Source organism: Cynocephalus volans, chromosome 9 (genome assembly GCF_027409185.1).
Source record: "Cynocephalus volans isolate mCynVol1 chromosome 9, mCynVol1.pri, whole genome shotgun sequence".
In the NCBI taxonomy this organism is placed as follows: Eukaryota; Metazoa; Chordata; class Mammalia; order Dermoptera; family Cynocephalidae; genus Cynocephalus; species Cynocephalus volans.
In genome coordinates this window covers 144,712,548-144,728,766 of record NC_084468.1, presented here as the reverse complement: position 1 = coordinate 144,728,766, position 16,219 = coordinate 144,712,548, and positions in this window count along the sequence as shown.

Below are 16,219 nucleotides of genomic sequence, written 5' to 3'. Positions count from 1 at the left end.
TTCTTGTCTCAGTTGATGGTTTGGCTCCCATAGGCTGGTGTTCCATTCCAGTAGCTCCACAAATCTGGGGTCTCTGTGGTGGTCCCTCTCTCATGGCTCCACTAGGCATGGTGCTGTTGGGGTTTCAATGTTGCAACTCCAATCCCACATTTCTACTTGCCATTACTCTAGCAAAGACTCTATGTGGTGACTCCACCCCCATGACAAATCTATTTCTGGGCCCCCAGGCTTTTCCATACATCCTTTGAAATTGGCATGGAGGCTCCCAAGGCTTCCCAGCCCTGGCATTCTGCCATCCTGCAGACCTAATGCCATATGGACATTGCCAAGGCTTCTGGCTTGTATTTTCTAAAGGTGCCACACCTGGGCCAATTTAGCCATGGCTGGAGCACCCAAAACAGCAGGGGTGCTGGTTCTGGAAACAGCTTCTGGAGGTGGCTCTGGGCAGCGAGCCTATGAAGGGCACCTCAGGCCTATTCTCTAAGACCATTTTATCTCCCTAGGCCTCTGGGCCTGAAATGGAAGGGTTGGCACCAGAGGCTTCTGCAATGCCTTCAGAGCCCTTTTCCCCTTCTCTTGATAAGCCCTTTCCTTTGTACTAATCTTCCTAGCACCATTGGATTTTTCTTCTGAAAATGCTCTCTGCTTCTTTACCACATGGCCAGGCTGCAAATTTTCCAAATCTTTATGCTCTGCTTCCCCTTTAAATTCTGGCTTTACATCATGCCTTTTCCACCATAACTAAGCATAGGCTATTGCAAAGTAGCTGTGCAGCTTCCTTAATGCCATGATGTAATCAGTCTCTAAGACAGCCCAAGCTTTCCCTTGTCTTTTTGTCTTCTTCTGAGTCTTCCAAACTCCTCCAACCCTTTGCCTGACACCCAGTTCCAAAGCCATTTCCACATTTTCAAGTATTTGTTATAAGCAACACCCCACTTCTCTGGTGCCAGTTTTCTGTATTGGTCCATTTCTGTTGCTTATAACAAAATACATGGAACTGGGTAATTTGTAAGAAAGTAAAATTTATTGCTTACAGTTTCAGAGGCTAGGAAGTCCAAAGTCTAAGGAAGGCTTTCTTTGGTGATGATTTCTGTGATGGCAGAGTATCACATTGCAAAGTGGTGGAGCAGAGAGAGCAGAGAGAGAGAGAGAGACTCTCCTCTCCTTTTAAAGTCTTCAGAACCATGCCCCTGACCACCATTTTTAATGCACCACCATTTTTAATGCATTCACTACTGCACGGTCCTACAATCTAATCACCTCTTTAAGCTCCACTTTTCCATTACCGTAATAGGGTTTCCCACTTTCTTAACAGTCACAGTGGGGGCTAAATTTCTAATACATAAATCTTGGGGGACACAATTCAAGCTTCATTGAGTTTTGGGGGGACATAATTCAATCCACTACAGCATGTGAGATTTCATTGAACCTTTGGTTGTTGGTTTTGTTCTTCTTCATTGATGCTTTTAATGAGATGGCTGTTAGGTTGAATGTGTTCACATCATGATTGGACAAAGTAAAACCTGGGATTCTTCTTTGAATTTTTTATAGCAACCTTCATTATCATTTGATTGTTTTAGAAGTACAAATGCTTACTGAGACAGTTTTTTATACTGTTGATTTTTGGTTCATTTTCTGGAAGAAATTCTCCTGTATATTGGTCTTGACTCTGAGGAAAGTTAGTTAACATTTGAATTACCTAAACTGCCTTAATCAGAGACAATTTAGAGGAGGCTGTAGCCTTTGAGACACTAAACTGAAGCCCTCACTCCCAAGGCTTTTATCTAACTACTTGTAATTAACCCCAGTTGGTTTGTTAATTAGCACAGTAAATGTTTAAGATGATTGTCTTAGTTCATTCTGGGCCACTATAACAACATACCTTAAACTGTGTGTCTTATAAACAACAGAAATTGATTTCTCACCGTTCTGAAGGCTCAGAAGTCCAAGATCAAACTGCAGGCAGGTTCGGTGTTTGATGTGAGCCTGCTTCCTGGTTCAGAGAGGGGTGTTTTCTTTCTTTGTCCTCACATGGCAGAAAGGAGGAACACTGCTATCTTCAGACTTTTATACCAGCAGTAGTCCCATTCATGAGGGCTCTACTCTCACAACCTAATTCCCCCCTAAAGCCTTTTCCTCCTAATACTATCACATTGGAGATTTGGTTTCAACACATAAATTATAGGGAAGACACAAATATTCAGTCTATAGCAATAAGTTTTACTGATAACATGAAAAGTGTTCAATTTATGTGTAATTAATGTCTAGAATTATTGTATAGCCACTTTCATGCTTTCATGAACATGGAATAAGAATCTAGAGAGTCAAATAGCCTACAACTTTCTGAATAGCCTGGTAAAATTGTGGATGACATGTGGTTTTATGGAAGTTTCTACCACTCGGTTCCATCAGGAAGGTTAACTGAATTTTTTCATTATAGTATTATTGTATCTGCCTGGTTATATTCATTGCTGCTGGGTTGACAAATAAAATCTTAAAGGTTAATGCCAAAGAATATTTGTACACAATATTTTTTCCTAGTTATAGGAGCATGGTAGGGAAGGAGAGGTAGTAACTATGTAGAGTGTTGTATTTGACATGGGAAAAAATTTGTAGGATAAATGGATATAAACGGAATAAAAGGAAGTGTGCTCATTTCTGAATGACTGCTAAAGCAATAATAAAGGACTTCATAGAGAAGCTGCAGCTTGAATTAAGCTTTAAAGAAGATTATGTATTCAATGAGCGGACAACAGTTCAGAGTTGTCTATGGCAACAGCACAACAGAGAGGGCTTAGCATGTTATTTTCACAGAACTGGGGGTAATGCAGTGTGACTGAAGAATAGGTTGTCTTCACATGAAGTACCTTGTTCATCTTGCTAAGAAGTTTAGTTTTATTTTCAATCATTTTAAAGTAATAAAACCATTTTAATCAGGGGAATAACATGATCAAATTTATGCTTTAGACAGATTATTTTGACAGTGGTGGCCATTCTTGCTAGCAAAGAGGTCAGCTAGAAGAGTAAGGCAGAGACTGTTAGCCGTTCACCAAACCCATTCTCTCTTTCTCTTTAGCACAGACTAGATTATATTCCAGCCTCTCCTAAGATGGGTAAAGCCATTTGATTCAGTTTTGGCTAAAGAAAAGTGGGTAGAAGTGATGATTGTCAAGTCCAGGCATGCCACAGAAAACTCATCCACCTGCGGTCCATCATATTCTTTACCTGAGGAAGCGATACATGAAGACAGCAGAGCCATTAGACAGAAGTTGCCTGGTTCTCAAAGTTGTTATTTAAACAATGACCCTTGAGATAGAATACTCATTTGGACACTTTGGGGGCGAAAAATAATTTTGTGTTGTGTTAAGCCACTGAACTTTTGAGGGTAATCTGTTACAACAGATTCTTTTAAATAAAACAGATTATTCTAGTTTGGTGAGGGACGATAAGATCCTGAAATGGTATAGTGGTTATGGGGGCAAAAAAGAAATGGACTTTTACAATAACAGAAATCATTCCCCATGAGTTCTGTTTCTTTCTACCACGAGGATACAATAACCCAGGATTCACTTCTTCAGTCATCCCACGATGGTTCATACCTCAACATATCTGGAGCAGAGCCACAGCTGACCCACAGAGCCCATGAACAAGAAATAAATGTCAGTGCTTGTAAGTCACATGAGTTATTCAGTGTTATCACTGGGAAAAAAAAAATGACCCATTTGGAGATAGTTGAATCTCCTAGTAGAGAATTGGGAATAATGTTCTGGAGAAGAATAAACTGTAGATAGAGATTTTGGAATTGTGGTGATTTTAGTTACTGCGGGTAAGATCATCAGGGTAAACCCTAGAAGAGAGCTCCAAGGATGGAAGGAACCCTGGGGCAGCAACAATTAAAGCCTGGATTCAGATTGGAGAATGACTTCGACAAGCCTGCTGGTTAAACTCTCCGTTGTGTTTTTTATTTCGCTGAATAACTTCTTCAGTTCAGCAAGTTCTGCTACATTTTTTTTCAGGACATTGATTTCCTTGTATATTTCCTCTTTCAGATCCTGTATACTTTTCCTCATTTCATCATGATGTCTAGCTGAGTTTTCTTGTATCTCATTCAGTTTCCTTAGAATTATCACTCGAAATTCCTTGTCAGTTATTTCAAGGGCTTCTTGTTCTATAGGATCTAGAGTATGAGATTTATTAACTTTTGGTGGTGTACTTTCTTGATTTTTTGTATTTCTGGTGTCTTTTTTTTGGTGTTTATTCATTGTGGCAGGGGGTTTCACAGTCCACCGGTTTGAGACTAATGACTAACTAGGATGTTGCTGTGGTTGCCAATTTGGTATGGCTCCCTCCGTGACTGCTCAGTTGGCCTCTAGTGTCTTGTGTGTGTGGTTGCCTCGGGTCTTGGGCTTCTCCGGGGATCCACCTTTCTGGTCAGCTTGTACTCTGCTGGGCTGGTGGATCACGTACCACAGGGTGTGTGATCTCTGTTGAGCTTTCACTTTCTGTACAGGACTTCTCCCCGTTCCGTGTGCTCTGGCCCAGGCTTTTAGATCGTGCAGTGGCGACCCTACCGGGTGTGTGGTTTCTGTCGAGTCTCCGCCTCCCTGGCCGTACGTCTCCCCCCTCTGTGCACACTGTGCTGGGCTGGGGTGTGTCTTCTGCACCCCTCGTCTATCAGCTGGGCCTTCAAGACCCTGCTCAGCACCGCCTCGCCCAGGAAGTCTACCAGGTTTCTGCTAGGCACAGACGACCGGTCTCTCTGGGTGCCTTTGTAGCATTGTGTAGATCTTTCTCGGTTCTTGTTCACCTTTGTATCCCCCCGGTATAAACCGAGTCTAGTGCCCGCCTGCAGCCTGCTCTCCGGCAGGTTCAAGCGGACCTGGGAACTCTCCTACCACACTATTCCCAACCAGAAATTCGTTAGGCTTTTTTCCAAACTGGTGGTCGCAGAGATGGTATCTGCCTCCCAGTAACAGGAAGTTTACCGGGGCCGGAGTCCAGGGTGTGGTGGAGTGACAGTCGGCCCGCCCGTACTTCCTAGCCCTCCCTAACAACCACAATTATTTGAAGTTGATACAACAAGCAAACAGAAAGGACATTGTTGGGGGGGAGCGGGGGAGGGAGAAGGGAGGGAGGTTTTGGTGATGGGGAGCAATAATCAGCTACAATGTATATCGACATAATAAAATTTAAAAAATAAATAAATAAATAAATAAATAAATAAATAAAAATGATACCAAAGATTGATGTAAAAAAAAAAATAAAATAAAATAATCTTTCTTTTCATCACTATAAAAAAAAAAAAAAAAAAAAAAACAGATTGGAGAATGACAATGAACAGTCAGAGTTTTGGAAAAGAACCAAGCAAACGAAATGTAATGAAAGTGAAGAGATAACAGCGTCTCAAGGAGGGCGTGGTGATCAATATCAAACATCATAGAAAGTTCAGGTGAAAACATGCTGAAAATAATTCTTTAAATATAGAAAAAATTGGAAGATATTGATAGAAGTCACCCTCTGTTACAAGATTTCCAGTGGACTTCATGCAGTCTGTACACTTAATTACTCTTTGTTTAATTAGTGTTTGTTGAACAAATGCCTTTCATCCACTGCACTTATACAAAAGACAATCCTGGCAATTACTCAGCATTTTTAAAATTAAATTTCTATATTATGAAGTCCAAAACACTATTGTGTATCTCAAAAAAACTACTGTTACATTTTTGATTGTGTAAAAAATGATTTATGAAAATGATACAGTAGAAATTGAACTCAATAAATTTTAAGGAAATGTAATGCTTAAAGGAGAAAATACATCTTTTAGATTTTACTTGAATTCAAAACTGGCTTTTTTTTTTTTTGTCTTTTTCGTGACCGGCACTCAGCAAGTGAGTGCACCGGCCATTCCTATACAGGATCCGAACCCACGGCGGGAGCGCCGCACTCTCCGGAGTGTGCCACGGGCTCGGCCCCAAAATTGGCTTTAAGTTGACCAATTTCACCCACATAGACAAATATTTTAGAAGGTAATTTAAAAATAGACTAGTTGAGGCTTCCGATCAGGATGGTGGAATAGATGGTCCCCAGTGTCACCCTCTCCCATAAGCAACCAATTTACAACTATTAAAGAGCAATGACAGCCAAGCTGGGGCTTCTAGAGCTCAGGAGAAGAGGAAGAGAGACCTATGGAGTTTATGAAGACAGGAGAAGCCACGATGAGAGAAAGAAAGGACCGCTCTGACTGTTTTGAGCCCTGACCAATTCAAAGCTGGCCCTGGTGAGCACATGGAGCAAGAGCTTCAAAAGCTGCTGCTGAGCCCGTCATATGAAGTTGCTTGGAGGCAGCAGGGGAGAAGAAGGCCTTGGTGGCCCTCAGGCCAGCAAAACCACTGACAGTGTTCCCATGGACCCACATATAAGCAAGGGGACCCACAGACAACTGAAAAAAGGAGCCACTCAGAGGCCTGTGAGTCATCACAAAGGACTGGCGCGTGCTCCATCCCATGGGAAATGTTTGGAGTGCAGGAAGTGGGGGAGAAGCGTCCACCAAAGGAACATTGGGGCACAGCATGGACAGTTAATCTGCCCTACAATCAGCACAGGCCCAGTCAGTGGGGACTGGTCGTGGATATAGAGCTGCAGGGGATGCAGTTTGCTGAAAAGACTCAGGCCCAGACCAGAGTTTCCACACAACCCAGATGTACCAGACCTCACAAGGCCTGAAAGTGCTTACAAGGTCAACTATTAAAACCTGAGCTGCACAAATGCCTTCCCCAGACAATCAACAGAAAAGCAGCAAATTAGCTCAACCACAGGGCTCAAGTGCTGGTCCCCACAGGAAGTTCTTCCATTTTATAAGTAACCAAAAGACAACAGGTTAGTTCCACTGCAGAATTTAAGTAGTGAGAGTAGCAAATAATACAATACAGAACTGAAAGAAAAACAAAAAACCCACAGATCAGAGACAAAATTTTGATGTTAACCAGTAAATGTCTAACACCACCCATGAACATCTATAAAATCTGGAAGGACTGGAAGCCCCCCAACTCCCAAGCCAGGGAGCAGAAGAGCTGAGGGCCTCAGCCATGCCCCACCGATGTCTGCACCCAGCCCAGTGACAACCACCAAGCTGCCACCAAAGTGCCCCAGGCTCTTGGGGTGGTGAGGGCCAAGGGCCTCAGCCACACACCCCCAAAGTTCGCATCCAGCCCAACCACGACTGAGCCACCGCAAGAAGCTTTCTATGCTCCCCTGTTGGAATGAAGTTGATGCCGCAAGCCTAGACCATGACCCCCCTCCGTCTTCCTCCTCCCACCCTATGCTCCTCTCCTTTTGCTTCTCTCTCCCCCTCCACAGCTCCACGACATCATCTTAGAATGTAAAAAATAATAATAAATACATAAATTTAAAAAAATAAAAATAAATCATTTAAAAATATGGTTGACGGAGTTACAAATTATGTTTATGGACTCTTTTAATTTATTGGAAAATAAAAACAATTAAACATAAGCTCTTTCAGAGCACTAAAGAAGAACTAGAACAAACAATGTGCTTGACTAATTGTCTTTTAGAAAATAGAGATTCATGACCTTTTATGAACTATGTTATAGAAGAAACATTATTTCCATTAGGAAACTTTTATAATGATGGTTAGATTCCTTAAGAAATTTCCTACATGATATAATGACTAATATTTTGTTTCACAATTTGCTACCTAAAAGCTTCTGAAATGTGAAATTTTTGTCATGTCGAAAAGCTTTCAGAATGCATGGTGAAAAAGATTATTGGTATCTAATTCACTGAAATGGAAAACACAGGAACAGCTTTTATGATCCAGAAAGATAATGTGAACAATATCTTTACAAATATTTTATATTTATATTGCTATTCTGGTATTCCCCCAAACAGTGAATATCTCTTAATATAGGCACAACAGTGTTATCTCTGTGGGCTCAGTATGACCACAATAACTATGACATGAACATTTTTTTAGAGAACAAACGTTAAGAGATAAACTGTGCAAGCTCCCCCAAGCATATTTTTGAGGCATCCAGAAAGTTATTTTGGTAGGCTGAAGGTTTTAGACTAAATAAAAAAAAAATATATATTTTTTTCTTTCAGGGATATCAGAGCTCCTTTAAGTTGACTCTAACTCAGGAAAGCTGAAATAGTTCTGAATTGACCTTTATTGAAGACTTGGCTGCAGACCACTGAGTTGCCCTATTGAACTAATTACTTTGTGGTATCTTTCATTGTACGTCTTGAGTTGAGTCATTCCTTTGGACTAATTGATGTTTTCCTTTCCCTTTGTATAATACTGATATCCATAACTTATGTAATACTTGCCACTTGCAATTTCTTCATACCCATATACTTCTCCTACCAGTCTTACTATGAGTCAGCTATGTTAGCAATTAAACCTGTTTATGCCAGTTGAATTGCTTTCTTAATTATGTAATTTAGATGTTACAAAAATGGTAAAATATGAATTAGAAAAAAGTTGTGGTACTCATGAAAATTAAGTTTAATACTTTGGAAAACTTACTAAATACTTTCAAATTAGGTGTGTGCTGGGCAATTCTAAAATAATGGAAGAAAAATCATGAAAAGTCTAAAATCCAGAGGGATTCTGCAGTCAGGTTGCCTTTAAGGATCTTTATGTTCTTGCCCCACTTTTAGGAACCACAAACTAGAAATTTTAAATAATACATTAGGGTGTGGATTATACAGGAAAGACATCTCAAGTTTGAACACGGATATTTACCCAAACAAAAGTCTTTGGCTTGACCATCTGAAGATTGCAAATAAATGTAAATAAATAGTTGTGAAGAAAGAAAAGGCATATACATATCTCTCTTTTGTGAGTGCTTATTTTAAGTAACTTCAAAAAAATGTATTTTTTAATTGACACATATTGATTGTACGTATTTCGGGGGTAAAGAGTTGCATCTCAGTACATGTATACAATGTGTGATGATTATATGAGGGTAATTAGCATATTCATCATCACAAAAATTTATCATTTCTTTGTGATGAGAGCATTTGAATTCCTCTCCTCTAGCCCCATGAGAACATATAATAAATTATTGTTCATTGTATATGCCTAGCACTGCTGTAGATCAATAGAACTTATTTTTCCTATCTAGCTGTAATTTTGTATTCGCTACTTAATCTCTTCCTGTCCCCACTTTCCCCTCCCCTTCCCAGCCTCTAGTAACCACAGTCTACTCTCTACTTAAGTAACATTTGACTGATCAATCCACATTATGTTTCTGTCTCATTGGGTAAGAAACCTTTATGGTGTTGCCCAGATCTGCTGAAGCTTCCCCTGCCAGCCTGCCAAGACTCTCACCTTAGATTCTTGACTCCATAATCATTTGTTCCATTAAGACTTGATGCTTCTTTTGGACCAGCTTCTCTACTGATAATTTGGGCTAATGTGATCATGCCTAGGTGTGTCCCCACAGGTGTCACAGCAGACAAAACAGACTTAAGACCTGAGGAGGGTTGTGTCCTCTAAGGGAGGGTAGAAATCTCCTAGCACCTCACATATGGCAGTGGTCAAAATGTTGGTTGAAATAAATGTCCCTAAATGTCCCAGCTGGACAGTGACTCTACTCATAATTTCTTTCTCTCTTTCTTTTTTTTTGTAATACAATTGCTTCTGTAATTGTCTTTCAAATCTTACATTGTTGTGTGAATGAGTGGTTTTCTTTGTTTGTTTTTGTTTTTCCTTTTTATCCCTCTCCTGTTACAGATCAGACAAACACTGGCAAATACCAAGGATTGTCTCTACATACGAATTGCCTTAATGACTTATATATAACTATAAATTGACATTATTATTAATCTTATGATTCTAATTATACAGCAAGTAATACGTATTCTACCCAATGACAGCACCAGACTTAAAATCAGAAAAACAGGTTCAAGTGCAAAGCATGTCATTCTCCAGCAGCATGACTTCAGTGAACTAATTTAATCTCTTTTTCTGAGCTTCACTTTCCTCATCTGTAAAATGTTACTGAACTTATGTTAGTAGGTTATTCATTTTTGTAAGTTTTAACACACTAGGGTGACATACAGTCATTCCAGATATTACTCATTGCTGCTTTGACTAAGATTTCTATTATGATTTAAAAAAAGAACTTCATCGTATCCTATTGAAGCTAATGTTTACATCATGTTATAACACTCTTCTATAGAAGAAATGCATATCTTTACTTTTTGATTATAGCATAACTTGAATGTGAGTCAAGTTTTTTAAACTGTAGATTAACACAGGGGCAATTGTCCTATTTCAACTGCACAGTCCCCATAAGAGTATTTCTTTCCTAGAACTTTATTTAATAATTCATACTTTCAGCATGAATTGGAGTACCGGATAGAGGATCATGAGACAGATTTCTATTTTTGACACTGTATCTAGCTTGCTATTCTTTTGGGACAAGACATTTAACCTCTTTTTATTTCAGCTTTACCAGCTGTAAATTGGTATAAATATGGCTTCTTGAGTAGAATGTCTGCAAAGTTACTTTTATTAAGCCAAATATTTTTAAAAAATTATAAATAAGAAAAAGAAGGTACTTTTTTATAAATTGTTATACATACATGTTGGGTACAATGTTGATTTTCGATAATTGTGCAGAATGTGTGGTCATTAGATCAGTATAGTTAGCTTATTCATCATTACGATACACAGTCACACTTCGTATCTGTTAGCCGTTTCCTCATCAGCCTCCCTTTCCCCAACCCTCCCCTTTCTCATCTCTAGTAACCGTGGTTCTTTTCTCTATTTCTAAAAGTTCAGTATATGTCCAGAAGATTGGAAGGCATCAGGTCAAAGGGATACCTGCATGCCCATGTTTGTTGCAGCTCTATTTACAATAGCCAAACTATGGAAGCAAGCTAAATATACATCGATGGATGACCAGATAAGGAAATTGTGGTATATATACACAATGGAATACTACTCAGCCAGAAAAAAGAATGAAATGCTACCATTTGCAGCAACATGGATGAGCTGGGAAAAAGTTATCCTAAGTGAAACAACCCAGGTACAGAAAGAGAAATAGTGCGTGTACCCACTCATAACTGAGAACTGAATCCATAAATAAACAAATAAACAATAAAGAGTGACAGAGAAAGAAAGAAACACCAATCACAGTAATAAGCAGGTAGATTTTATTGTAAGTATATGGATAGGTGGCATAAACCTCATGAATCACAATCTTATGCAAAAATATCTCATATAGATAGAACCAATATTAATTATAAATTTCCCTTTTTCTTCAAAAGAAATACATGAGGTGATTACTTGGCTTTCTTTTAAGGATATTTTAAAAACAAAAAAGGCCAAGAGGCATAGTGGGCATAGTATATTTTTATTTTTTTTATTTGCAAAGACCAAACTCCTTGGGGAATAGTGAGAATCAAATGCTTGACCACCAACTACTCTAGCAGTGTGTGGCCAATGGTGTCTAGTCCTTTCTTGTTAAAATTGGCCAGAGTGGAAATTAGGATGCGGGATGTCTAAGTCAATTTCCTCGAACTTTTGAAAACTTAACATATCCTCACTATTATTGTTTCTGATGCTTTTTATTTGCTTATCTCTAGAATTAAAGTAACCCTCAAGATGAGACTCTTGTGTGCAACGGAGACAAAATGAGACATTTCTGAAAGCAAGAGTTAATAAATCAGACGTGCTGGTACTTTCTATAAACATTGATCACATTTTGATTTTTACAGTTGCTAACTCACTCACGAAATGAGACATTGTTTACAGCCCCCATTACTAAAATTGCTAACTTAGCCCTAAATAATTTATATCATGTTTCATTTCCTATTTTTAACTGCCCGGAAAATATTGTTGTCAAATCTCAGCCTGTTGGAAATAACCCTGTGAGAGTTTCAAAAGTTCATTTTCAGCATAGGCAGTGACATAGTGCTTTCCTTTTTTCCCTAACCATTTTTAGTTCCTACTGCCTGGGAAACCGATGTAGCCAAGTTTTATGAAAGAGATGAAGAGATTACCAAGTTAGTTCTGAGTCTCCAGAAGGCACTTGCAAGACTTGTTATTAGTAGTAAACGTTTATTATCAAGCGATCATCTAAAGTTTAGTACTCTACATTTTAAAAATCAATAAAAAAGAATTCCTTTTTTTCCCCTAGAGATACCCCACTATCTACCAAAAAGAGAGGGAAAGAAGGAAAAAAGAAAATATAATATCTAGTGCGGAGGAATGAGGTGTGAAGAGTTTGTTGACTAAAGTGAAATATAAGCTAAGAGATTAGATGAAATAAGAGAGGATTGATTCCTCTTACACTTGCCTACTCTGAATGTCTGTCCCTCCTGTATGGACTAAGAGCATTGACGATTATTTACTCTCTGATTGAATCACTGATGTTTTCATTCAATAGGCACCAAAATTCATTAGGATCATCTCTCTACAAGTAGCAAGAATTCTGCACTAGGGAGTTTCTGATGAACCCAGAAAAAAGATCAAGATTTTTTTTTTCATATTGATGAATAGAATCGTGTTTTTCTCTACTAAGTTGAACTACCAGCATTTCTATTCAAATCTCATCTACAAAGACTTTCAGATAAAAGCATATGTTCCTCTCCAAGTAGGTTAGGGTGGAACAATAGAAGTCATGCTGATTACTTAGTTATGTAACTTGAAAGAAACTCGGTGGTGATAGTGGAATATTTCGGGAAGGGCCTGACTAGAATAGCACAGTATTTTTTGACATATCAAATTAACATTAAGTTTATTACCAGATGGGTTGACAATCTCAAGATATTGTCTCCTCCCTAGTAAATCCAGGACACTAATTCACACCTAATTCATACACATGCACACACACTCACACACACATACACACATACATTTCTAAAACATTGTTCATCTCTTGACCTAAATAAATAGTGGCAAGTGATCAAAACAATTAGCATGAAAAGGAAGATTTAGTGCTTTAGGTCTGCTAATATAAATAATTATTTCTTGTAAAAGAGGACTTGGAAAAAAATGGAAGAGGTATAAAATGAAATATCTTTCAGCAAATGTGGGTTATATTTGTGCATTCTAACCCTCAGAAATATGTAATAAGTTTTAAGGCGCAACCAAAAATGTGAAATAAGTTCTCCAAAAGAACTAGTCAGAATTCCATTTTTAGAGAAAATGCAGAAGAGAGCATGAGAGAGGTTTTTTGCTTCTATAAAGTTTAGCTTATTTATACCATTGCAAACTGAAAGTAAAAAACAAGAGTAATAAAATCAAATTTTCCTATCTGGAGGCTAAGTTGTTATTGAGTTGTAAATTAACTAATTTTCTATTTAACTCTTTTGCTTCACTAGAATTCTGGTATTAACTTCTTCATTGAGCAATGATGTAAATAGTGTAATAGAGGACTAAAATAACTTGATGAATTTTCATCTCATTTTGAAGCCATCTTCAAAGCTTGGACAATTTTGTACAAGTCCTACCTCTATATCTTTCCAATATCTGTTCTAGAGTATTTTCTTACACAAACAAAGGAAGACCATGATAAAAAAGTGTATGTGTGTGTGTGTGGTGGGGTGGGGGGGAGGATTGTGTGTTTGTGTTATTTAACCTCCTTGTGTTTCAGTTTCCATAGTTACATAATGGGAATAATAATACAATTTACCTCATATGATACCTTTGAGACTTAAACAAGATAGTGATTCTGAAACACCTCAGCTGTAATTAAGTATACAAGGAATTTAGGTATTTTAATAAATGTTACAATTAGAAGTGTTTCTTAATATTCACATATTTGAGTACCTACTTTGTAGCAGATACTGGAATTCTCATAAATTATAATTGATATATAATGTATAATTTGCATGCTAAACAACAATAAATTCTGCATATTAGAATATCTAATGCAGGCAAATCATTCTGGGGAAGTCATGTAGGACTATAGAAGCAAAGTTAATAATATTTATCTTAGCTAGAGTAAGAAAATCTTGGCTTGAACAGAGAACTCTCAAGAAAAAACATTGCTATTCGAGAGAAGTTCATGGTTCTATAGTTGCTCCACAGTGTATTATCTATTAAAAAAGATAGGCTTTGTACCATTTGCCAGTAAAATGACTATGTTTGTTATGCAGTTTTCTTCTCCTATATCCTTGAGTAGAAGTATAAGACCTTTGAGTTTTTTGTCTAAAAATAAAATAAAAAAATCAAACAATTGCCTTTATTTACATGAGAGCTCATATTTCCTTTGGGTTGCAGATAAGCATTTCTAACTTTGTTGGGGTCTAACAAACAGACAGACAAATAAAATAGTTTTGCTTAAGAGACACTGTATTTATTTTCTTTTCAGTAGAGATGGGGCCATCGTTTCTATCCTGTTTAGAGCATGTTTCAAATAAGACACACTCCAAAATGGAAGATCCCAGGCATGGAGTTGACGTCATGGTGAACACCTGACAGTAGCGAACATAGGGGAAACTTGTTTTATCACAGCAGCTACCTTTAACTGTCTCATAACCACTGTCAAAGGAAATGAAAATATTTTTCTTCTGTATTTATTTTGTTTTTTCCTTCTCTGTCACTATTCCATTTCTATTCTTTTTTGCTTTAATCCTGTTCCATTTCTTTTCTTTATTTCTCTCTCCCTTCCTCTTTTCCTTTCTTCACATAATGGCTATTATTGTTTAAAGACAGACATGCCACTTTATTTCACCTGTATGTTGCAGAATTAGAATTTGTGAACACAACTTATTTTCTTACACAGTTGTCTGGCAGTGAAACTAAACATACCTTAGTCTCTCATAAAGAGGTGGTTTAAAAGAGAAACTAGCCATGGACAGATTTGATTTTTGTTGTTTAAATATTTGTGTTTTATCTACAGAGTTCCCCCCCCCCCCCAGCTTAATTCAAGCACTCTGGAATATATTCACTGAAGATTTTGTAGAAGTACTTTTTTTTGCTCCACAGGACAGGGAATGCCATGTTGGACCTACTTCTGAAAGTACTGAACAATTCTATTATAGGTTTGAGATCTTACCATTTTTTTTTCATACATCAGATATCTTAATTACTAAAATAAGTGATACACTTTAGAATAGTTATATAAAGATTGGGACTTATCTGGGCCATAATTATAACTGGTGGAACCAAAGGGTGAGGTGAATTGAGAGCTATCCTATAGTGTATATCAGTTTCCTGTATATTAGAGCTAAATAATCTTTTCTGGTCTGGAAATATAATAAATTACTACTAGATTGTGAGGCACTATATTTGGAAATTAAATGACTTTGACCACAATATAGTCATATACTATTACTGAATTACTGACAAATTGAACCAGTAGGTGAGTTTGGTTAGTAAAATAGAGATCACTCAAGGTATTTCAACTGGGAATAAATTTAATATAAGGAATTGGATACTTATAGAATCTTTGGAAGGACAGGGGAAGTGGAGGTTAGATAAAATGACCACTAATATTCAAAGATCAGGAAACTGATCTTTCCTATGCATAGTGCATAGGAAACCACTGCCTGTGATCTCAACTGTCTGCAGAACTGAAAAGGGAGAATGCCCAGAATGTGACGCTGTCCTACACCTCCCATTTATCCATGCCACTGTTTGTCACTGCTGGAAGAGCATAATGGTGTTATCCTCTCTTCTGTTTTCCAAATCTTTTGCCATTGCTTCTTACTTGCAGATCATAAACTGAGACTCTGTTAGCAAGAGATTCTGCCAGCAGAATCTTCCCCCGGGATGCAGGTGAGAGGTTGGAGATGGTGAAAGACATTGCTGATTTGACACTGGATGACCTTATTAGTGTAATCTACAAGTTATTGGGGTAAAGTATCTATGTCTGGATGTCTTGGACTTTCCTCACCATTTGTCTGATATCACTGTCTACTAGACCTGTAAGATTAACTGACTCACATGGCCATTGGTCCCCCTTCCTTTATTTTGTGTTGGATGATGGTGAAATACAAAGATCTATGATGCCTTAAACATAATTGTATCCATGTTAACAACATGTTGGAGTAATTGAAGATAGAATGAGCCAGGAATATTTATGCAATGCTGCAGAAGTAGATCAGGGTGTATATATTTTTCAGCAACCTTTTTATTTTAGAAGAGTTCTACATTTACATAAAAATTGTGAAGATAGTACAGAGAGTTTCCATATACACCCACACTCTGTTCTCAGTTTCCTTCATTATAATATATTAA